The sequence below is a fragment of the Somniosus microcephalus genome, chromosome 4 (assembly GCF_052327205.1).
Source record: "Somniosus microcephalus isolate GS21.2 chromosome 4, FLI_Smic_1.0, whole genome shotgun sequence".
Classification (NCBI taxonomy): Eukaryota; Metazoa; Chordata; class Chondrichthyes; order Squaliformes; family Somniosidae; genus Somniosus; species Somniosus microcephalus.
The window spans coordinates 313,862,984-313,872,073 of NC_140990.1; positions in this window are offsets into that span (position 1 = coordinate 313,862,984).

Genomic DNA, 9,090 nt, shown 5'->3' on the forward strand with positions numbered 1-9,090 from the left:
CACGCCCCAACCCAGGCCCCGCGCACCAACCCAGGCCGCACCCCAACCCAGGCCCCGCACACCGACCCGGGCCCCGCACACCAACCCAGGCTCCACGCCGCAACCCAGGCCCCACACACCAACCCAGACCCACGCACCAACCCAGGCCCCGCGCCCCAACCCAGGCCCCGTGCCCCAACCCAGGCCCCATGCCCCAACCCAGGCCCCGCGCCCCAACCCAGGCCCCGCGCCCCAACCAAGGCCCCGCGCCCCAACCCAGGCCCTGCACACCAACCCAGGCCCCGCGCACCAAACTAGGTCCCGCGCACCAACCCAGGACCCGCTTCCCAACCTATGTCCCGCTTCCCAACCCAGGCCCCGCGCCCCAACCCAGGCCCCGCGCCCCAACCCAGGCCCCGCACCCCAACCCAGGCCCCACACACCAACCCACGCCACATGCCCCAACCCAGGCCCCGCACACCAACCCAGGCCCCACGCCCCAACCCAGGCCCCACACACCAACACAGGCCCCGCGCCCAAACCCAGGCCCCGCGCCCCAAACCAGGCCCCGCGCACTAACCCAGGCCCCACACACCAACCCAGGCCCCGCACCCCAACCCAGGCCCCGCGCCCCAACCCAGGCCCCGCGCACCAAACCAGGCCCCGCGCCCCAACCCAGGCCCCGCGCCCCAACCCAGGCCCCGCGCCCCAACCCAGGCCCCATGCACCAACCCATGCCCCACACACCAACCCAGGCCCCGCGCCCCAACCCAGGCCCCGCGCCCCAACCCAGGCCCCACGCACCAACACAGGCCCCGCGCCCAAACCCAGGCCCCGCACACCAACCCAGGCCCCGCGCACCAACCCAGGCCCCACACACCAAATCAGGCCACACACACCAACCCAGGCCCCACGCCTCAACCCAGGCCCCACACACCAACCCAGGCCCCGCGCCCCAACCCAGGCCCCGTGCCCCAACCCAGGCCCCGTGCCCCAACCCAGGCCCCGGGCCCCAACCCAGGCCCCACACACCAACCCAGGCCCCGCGCCCCAACCCAGGCCCCGCGCCCCAAACCAGGCCCCATGCACCAACCCAGGCCCCACGCACCAACCCAGGCCCCACGCCCCAACCCAGGCCCGGCGCCCCAACCCAGGCCCCGGGCCCCAACCCAGGCCCGGCACACCAACCCAGGCCCCACACACCAAGCCAGGCCCCGCACACCAACCCAGGCCCCACACACCAACCCAGGCCCCACACACCAACCCAGGCCCCAAACACCAACCCAGGCCCCACACACCAACCCAGGCCCCGCACACCAACCCAGGCCCCACGCCCCAACTCAGGCCCCGCACACCAAACCGGGCCCCTCACACCAACCCAGGCCCCACGCCCCAACCCAGGCCCCGCACACCAACCCAGGCCCCACGCCCCAACCCAGGCCCCACACACCAACCCGGGCCCCGCACACCAACCCAAGCCCCACGCCCCAACCCAGGCCCCAAACACCAACCCAGGCCCCTCACCCAAACCCGGGCCCCACACCCCAACCCAGGCCCAACACACCAACCCAGGCCCCACACACCAACCCAGGCCCCGCACACCAACCCAGGCCCCGCACCCCAACCCAGGCCCCACACCCCAACCCAGGCCCTGCACACCATCCCAGGCCCCACACACCAACCCAGGCCCCACACACCAACCCAGGCCCCGCGCCCCAACCCAGGCCCCACACCCCAACCCAGGCCCTGCACACCATCCCAGGCCCCACACACCAACCCAGGCCCCACACACCAACCCAGGCCCCGCGCCCCAACCCAGGCCCCGCGCCCCAGCCCAGGCCCCGCGCCCCAACCCAGGCCCCGCGCCCCAACCCAGGCCCCACACACCAGGCCAGGCCCTGCGCTCCAACCCAGGCCCCACACACCAACCCAGGCCCCACGCCCCAACCCAGGCCCCACGCCCCAACCCAGGCCCCGCGCACCAACCCAGGCCGCACCCCAACCCAGGCCCCGCACACCGACCCGGGCCCCGCACACCAACCCAGGCTCCACGCCGCAACCCAGGCCCCACACACCAACCCAGACCCACGCAGCAACCCAGGCCCCGCGCCCCAACCCAGGCCCCATGCCCCAACCCAGGCCCCGCGCCCCAACCCAGGCCCCGCGCCTCAGCCCAGGCCCCGCGCCCCAACCAAGGCCCCGCACCCCAACCCAGGCCCCGCGCCCCAACCCAGGCCCCGCGCCCCAACCCAGGCCCCGTGCACCAACCCAGGCCCCACACACCAACCCAGGCCACACACACCAACCCAGGCCCCACGCCCCAACCCAGGCCCGGCGCCACAACCCAGGCCCCACGCCCCAACCCAGGCCCCACACACCAACACAGGCCCCGCACACCAACCCAGGCCCCGCGCCCCAAACCAGGCCCCGCGCACCAACCCAGGCCCCAAACACCAATCCAGGCCCCTCACCCCAACCCAGGCCACTCACCCCAACCCGGGCCCCACATACCAACCCAGGCCCCACATACCAACCCAGGCCCCACACACCAACCCAGGCCCCACATACCAACCCAGGCCCCACGGCCCAACCCAGGCCCTGTACAACATCCCAGGACCCACACACCAACCCAGGCCCCGCGCCCCAACCCAGGCCCTGCACACCAACCCAGGCCCCGTGCACCAAACTAGGTCCCGCGCACCAACCCAGGACCCGCTTCCCAACCTATGTCCCGCTTCCCAACCCAGGCCCCGCGCCCCAACCCAGGCCCCGCGCCCCAACCCAGGCCCCGCACCCCAACCCAGGCCCCACACACCAACCCACGCCCCATGCCCCAACCCAGGCCCCGCACACCAACCCAGGCCCCACGCCCCAACCCAGGCCCCGTGCCCCAACCCAGGCCCCGTGCCCCAACCCAGGCCCCACGCCCCAACCCAAGCCACACACACCAACCCAGGCCCCACGCCCCAACCCAGGCCCGGCGCCCCAACCCAGGCCCCGGGCCCCAACCCAGGCCCTGCACACCAACCCAGGCCCCACACACCAAGCCAGGCCCCGCACACCAACCCAGGCCCCACACACCAACCCAGGCCCCGCACCCCAACCCAGGCCCCAAACACCAACCCAGGCCCCACACACCAACCCAGGCCCCGCACACCAACCCAGGCCCCACGCCCCAACCCAGTCCCCGCACACCAAACCGGGCCCCGCACACCAACCCAGGCTCCACGCCCCAACTCAGGCCCCGCACACCAAACCGGGCCCCGCACACCAACCCAGGCCCCACGCCCCAACCCAGGCCCCGCACACCAACCCAGGCCCCACGCCCCAACCCAGGCCCCACACACCAACCCGGGCCCCGCACACCAACCCAAGCCCCACGCCCCAACCCAGGCCCCAAACACCAACCCAGGCCCCTCACCCAAACCCGGGCCCCACACCCCAACCCAGGCCCAACACACCAACCCAGGCCCTGCTCACCAACCCAGGCCCCGCACACCAACCCAGGCCCCGCACCCCAACCCAGGCCCTGCACACCATCCCAGGCCCCACACACCAACCCAGGCCCCGCACACCAACCCAGGCCCCGCGCCCCAACCCAGGCCCCGCGCCCCAACCCAGGCCCCGCGCCCCAACCCAGGCCCCACACACCAACCCAGGCCCGGCGCCCCAACCCAGGCCCCGGGCCCCAACCCAGGCCCTGCACACCAACCCAGGCCCCACGCCCCAACCCAGGCCCCACACACCAACCCAGGCCCCACACACCAACCCAGGCCCCGCGCCCCAACCCAGGCCCCGCGCCCCAACCCAGGCCCCGCGCACCAACCCAGGCCGCACCCCAACCCAGGCCCCACGCCCCAACCCAGGCCCCGCGCACCAACCCAGGCCGCACCCCAACCCAGGCCCCGCACACCGACCCGGGCCCCGCACACCAACCCAGGCTCCACGCCGCAACCCAGGCCCCACACACCAACCCAGACCCACGCACCAACCCAGGCCCCGCGCCCCAACCCAGGCCCCGCGCCCCAACCCAGGCCCCGTGCCCCAACCCAGGCCCCGCGCCCCAACCCAGGCCCCGCGCCCCAACCCAGGCCCCACACACCAACCCGGGCCCCGCACACCAACCCAGGCCCCACGGCCCAACCCAGGCCCTGCACAACATCCCAGGACCCACACACCAACCCAGGCCCCGCGCCCCAACCCAGGCCCTGCACACCAACCCAGGCCCCGCGCACCAAACTAGGTCCCGCGCACCAACCCAGGCCCCGCTTCCCAACCTATGTCCCGCTTCCCAACCCAGGCCCCGTGCCCCAACCCAGGCCCCGCGCCCCAACCCAGGCCCCGCGCCCCAACCAAGGCCCCGCACCCCAACCCAGGCCCCGCGCCCCAGCCCAGGCCCCGCGCCCCAACCCAGGCTCCGCGCCCCAACCCAGGCCCCACACACCAGGCCAGGCCCTGCGCTCCAACCCAGGCCCCACACACCAACCCAGGCCCCACGCACCAACCCAGGCCCCGCGCCCCAACCCAGGCCCCGCGCCCCAACCCAGGCCCCGCGCCCCAACCCAGGCCCCGCGCCCCAACCCAGGCCCCGTGCACCAACCCAGGCCCCACGCACCAACCCAGGCCACACACACCAACCCAGGCCCCACGCCCCAACCCAGGCCCGGCGCCCCAACCCAGGCCCCGGGCCCCAACCCAGGCCCTGCACACCAACCCAGGCCCCGCACACCAACCCGGGCACCGCACACCAACCCAAGCCCCACACACCAACCCAGGCCCCAAACACCAATCCAGGCCCCTCACCCCAACCCAGGCCACTCACCCCAACCCGGGCCCCACACCCCAACCCAGGCCCCACACACCAACCCAGGCCCCACATACCAACCCAGGCCCCACACACCAACCCAGGCCCCGCACCCCAACCCAGGCCCCACGGCCCAACCCAGGCCCTGCACAACATCCCAGGACCCACACACCAACCCAGGCCCCGCGCCCCAACCCAGGCCCTGCACACCAACCCAGGCCCCGCGCACCAAACTAGGTCCCGCGCACCAACCCAGGCCCCGCTTCCCAACCTATGTCCCGCTTCCCAACCCAGGCCCCGTGCCCCAACCCAGGCCCCGCGCCCCAACCCAGGCCCCGCACCCCAACCCAGGCCCCACACACCAACCCACGCCCCATGCCCCAACCCAGGCCCCGCACACCAACCCAGGCCCCACGCCCCAACCCAGGCCCCACACACCAACACAGGCCCCGCGCCCAAACCCAGGCCCCGCGCCCCAAACCAGGCCCCGCGCACCAACCCAGGCCCCACACACCAACCCAGGCCCCGCACCCCAACCCAGGCCCCGCGCCCCAACCCAGGCCCCGCGCAACAACCCAGGCCCCGCGCCCCAACCCAGGCCCCGCGCCCCAACCCAGGCCCCGCGCCCCAACCCAGTCCCCATGCACCAACCCATGCCCCACACACCAACCCAGGCCCCGCGCCCCAACCCAGGCCCCGCGCCCCAACCCAGGCCCCACACACCAACACAGGCCCCGCGCCCAAACCCAGGCCCCGCACACCAACCCAGGCCCCGCGCACCAACCCAGGCCCCACACACCAAATCAGGCCACACACACCAACCCAGGCCTCACGCCTCAACCCAGGCCCCACACACCAACCCAGGCCCCGCGCCCCAACCCAGGCCCCGTGCCCCAACCCAGGCCCTGCACACCAACCCAGGCCCCACACACCAAGCCAGGCCCCGCACACCAACCCAGGCCCCACACACCAACCCAGGCCCCGCACCCCAACCCAGGCCCCAAACACCAACCCAGGCCCCAAACACCAACCCAGGCCCCGCACACCAACCCAGGCCCCACGCCCCAACCCAGTCCCCGCACACCAAACCGGGCCCCGCACACCAACCCAGGCTCCACGCCCCAACTCAGGCCCCGCACACCAAACCGGGCCCCGCACACCAACCCAGGCCCCACGCCCCAACCCAGGCCCCGCACACCAACCCAGGCCCCACGCCCCAACCCAGGCCCCGCACACCAACCCACGCCCCACGCCCCAACCCAGGCCCCACACACCAACCCGGGCCCCGCACACCAACCCAAGCCCCACGCCCCAACCCAGGCCCCAAACACCAACCCAGGCCCCTCACCCCAACCCAGGCCACTCGCCCCAACCCGGGCCCCACACCCCAACCCAGGCCCAACACACCAACCCAGGCCCCACACACCAACCCAGGCCCCGCACACCAACCCAGGCCCCGCACCCCAACCCAGGCCCCACTCCCCAACCCAGGCCCTGCACACCATCCCAGGCCCCACACACCAACCCAGGCCCCGCGCCCCATCCCGGGCCCCGCGCCCCAACCCAGGCCCCGCGCCCCAACCCAGGCCCTGCACCCCAACCCAGGCCCCACACATCAACCCAGGCCCCACACACCAACCCAGGCCCGGCGCCCCAACCCAGGCCCCGGGCCCCAACCCAGGCCCTGCACACCAACCCAGGCCCCACACACCAAGCCAGGCCCCGCACACCAACCCAGGCCCCACACACCAACCCAGGCCCCGCACCCCAACCCAGGCCCCAAACACCAACGCAGGCCCCACACACCAACCCAGGCCCCACACACCAACCCAGGCCCCGCACACCAACCCAGGCCCCACGCCCCAACCCAGTCCCCGCACACCAAACCGGGCCCCGCACACCAACCCAGGCTCCACGCCCCAACTCAGGCCCCGCACACCAAACCGGGCCCCGCACACCAACCCAGGCCCCACGCCCCAACCCAGGCCCCGCACACCAACCCAGGCCCCACGCCCCAACCCAGGCCCCACACACCAACCCGGGCCCCGCACCCCAACCCAAGCCCCACGCCCCAACCCAGTCCCCGCACACCAAACCGGGCCCCGCACACCAACCCAGGCCCCACGCCCCAACCCAGGCCCCGCACACCAACCCAGGCCCCACGCCCCAACCCAGGCCCCACACACCAACCCAAGCCCCACGCCCCAACCCAGGCCCCAAACACCAACCCAGGCCCCTCACCCCAACCCAGGCCACTCGCCCCAACCTGGGCCCCACACACCAACCCAGGCCCCGCGCCCCATCCCGGGCCCCGGGCCCCAACCCAGGCCCCGCGCCCCAACCCAGGCCCTGCACCCCAACCCAGGCCCCACACACCAACCCAGGCCCCACACACCAACCCAGGCCCCACACACCAACCCAGGCCCCACACACCAACCCAGGCCCCACGTCCCAACCCAGGCCCCACACACCAACCCAGGCCCCACGTCCCAACCCAGGCCCCACGTCCCAACCCAGGCCCCACACACCAACCCAGGCCCCACGCCCCAACCCAGGCCCCACACACCAACCCAGGCCCCACACACCAACCCAGGTCCCACACACCAACCCAGGTCCCGCGCACCAACCCAGACCCCACACACCAACCCAGGCCCCACACACCAACCCAGGCCCCACACCCCAACCCAGGCCCCGCACACCAACCCAGGATCCACGCCCCAACCCAGGCCCTGTGCCCCAACGTAGATTCCACGCCCCAACCCAGGCCCTGCGCCCCAACCCCATGAAGGCTGTGTAATGGTCCAGTCATTTCATCGAACGCCGCGCTGAAGTGGGTTAAATGCTGGTCCCTTCAGCCTAGGTAGGTAGGCTGTGCCGGGCTCCTGCTGGCCGCGAGGAATGAGATTAATTCACTGTTCACCCAACTTGAACGAAGAAGGAAGAGGTTGCCTTTGAAGATATCGCGCATTTCACCAGCCCAGGGTGTCTCAAAGAGCCTTACGGCCAATTAAATTGAAGTGTATTGAGTGTTGTAACGTAGGAAATGCAGCAGCCAAATTGTGCACAGCAAGATCCCACAAACAGCAGCGAGGTAAATGACCAGATAATCTATTTTTGTGATGGAGACACCCGCTTTTGGATGAGATGTTAAATCGAAGTCCCGTCTGCCCCGTCAGGTGGACGTAAAAGATCCCACGGCCACTATTTCGAAGAAGAGCAGGGGAGTTCTCCCCGGTGTCCTGGTCAATATTTATCCCTCAACCAAAACACAACATCACACGGGGTGACAGGTGAGGGGTGAGGGAGGTGAGGGGTGAGGGAGGTGAGGGGTGAGGGAGGTGAGGGGGTGAGGGGTGAGGGGTGCAGAGGTGAGGGGTTGAGGGAGGTGAGGGGTGAGGGGTGAGGAGGTGAGGGGGTGAAGAGGTGAGAGGGTGAGGGGTGAGGAGGTAGGGGGTGAGGAGGTGAGAGGATGAGGGTGAGGAGGTAGAGGGTGAGGGGTGAGGGGGTGAGGGGGTGAGGGAGGTGAGGGGTGAGGAGGTGAGGGGTGAGGGGCTGAGGGGGTGAGGGAGGTGAGGGGTGAGGGAGGTGAGGGGTGAGGGGGTGAGTGTGAGGGGGTGAAGGGGTGAGGGAGGTGAGGGGTGAGGGGTGATGGAGGTGAGGGGGTGAGGGGTGAGGGGGTGGGGTGAGGGAGGTGAGGGGTGAGGGGGTGAGGGGTGAGGGGGTGAGGGAGGTGAGGGGTGATGGAGGTGATGCGGTGAGGGATGAGGGGGTGAGGTTGAGGGTCAGGGGGTGAAGGGGTGAGGGGTGAGGGAGGTGAGGGGTGAGGGGGTGAAGGGTGAGGGTGAGGGGGGAGGGGTGAGGGAGGGGAGGGTGAGGGGTGAAGGGGTGAAGGGGTGAGGGAGGTGAGGGGTGAGGGGGTGAGGGTGAGGGTGGGGGGAGGGAGGTGTGGGGTGAGGGGTGAGCGGGTGAGGGGTGAGAGGGTGAGCGGGTGAGAGGTGAGGGGCTGAGAGGGTGAGGGGGTGAGGGAGGTGAGGGGGTGAGAGAGTGAGGGGTGAGAGGGTGAGAGGGTGAGAGGTGAGGGGTGAGAGGGTGAGGGGCTGAGGGGTGAGGGGGTGATGTGTGAAGGGGTGAGATGGTGAGGGGTGAGAGGGTGAGTGATGAGGGGGTGAGAGGTGAGGGGTGAGAGGGTGAGGGGGTGAGGGGTGAGGGGGTGAGGGAGTGAGAAGTGAGGGGAGAGAGAGGGAGATGGGGTGAGGGGTGAGGGTGTGAGGGGGTGAGAGGGTGAGGTGTGAGGGGGTGAGAGGGTG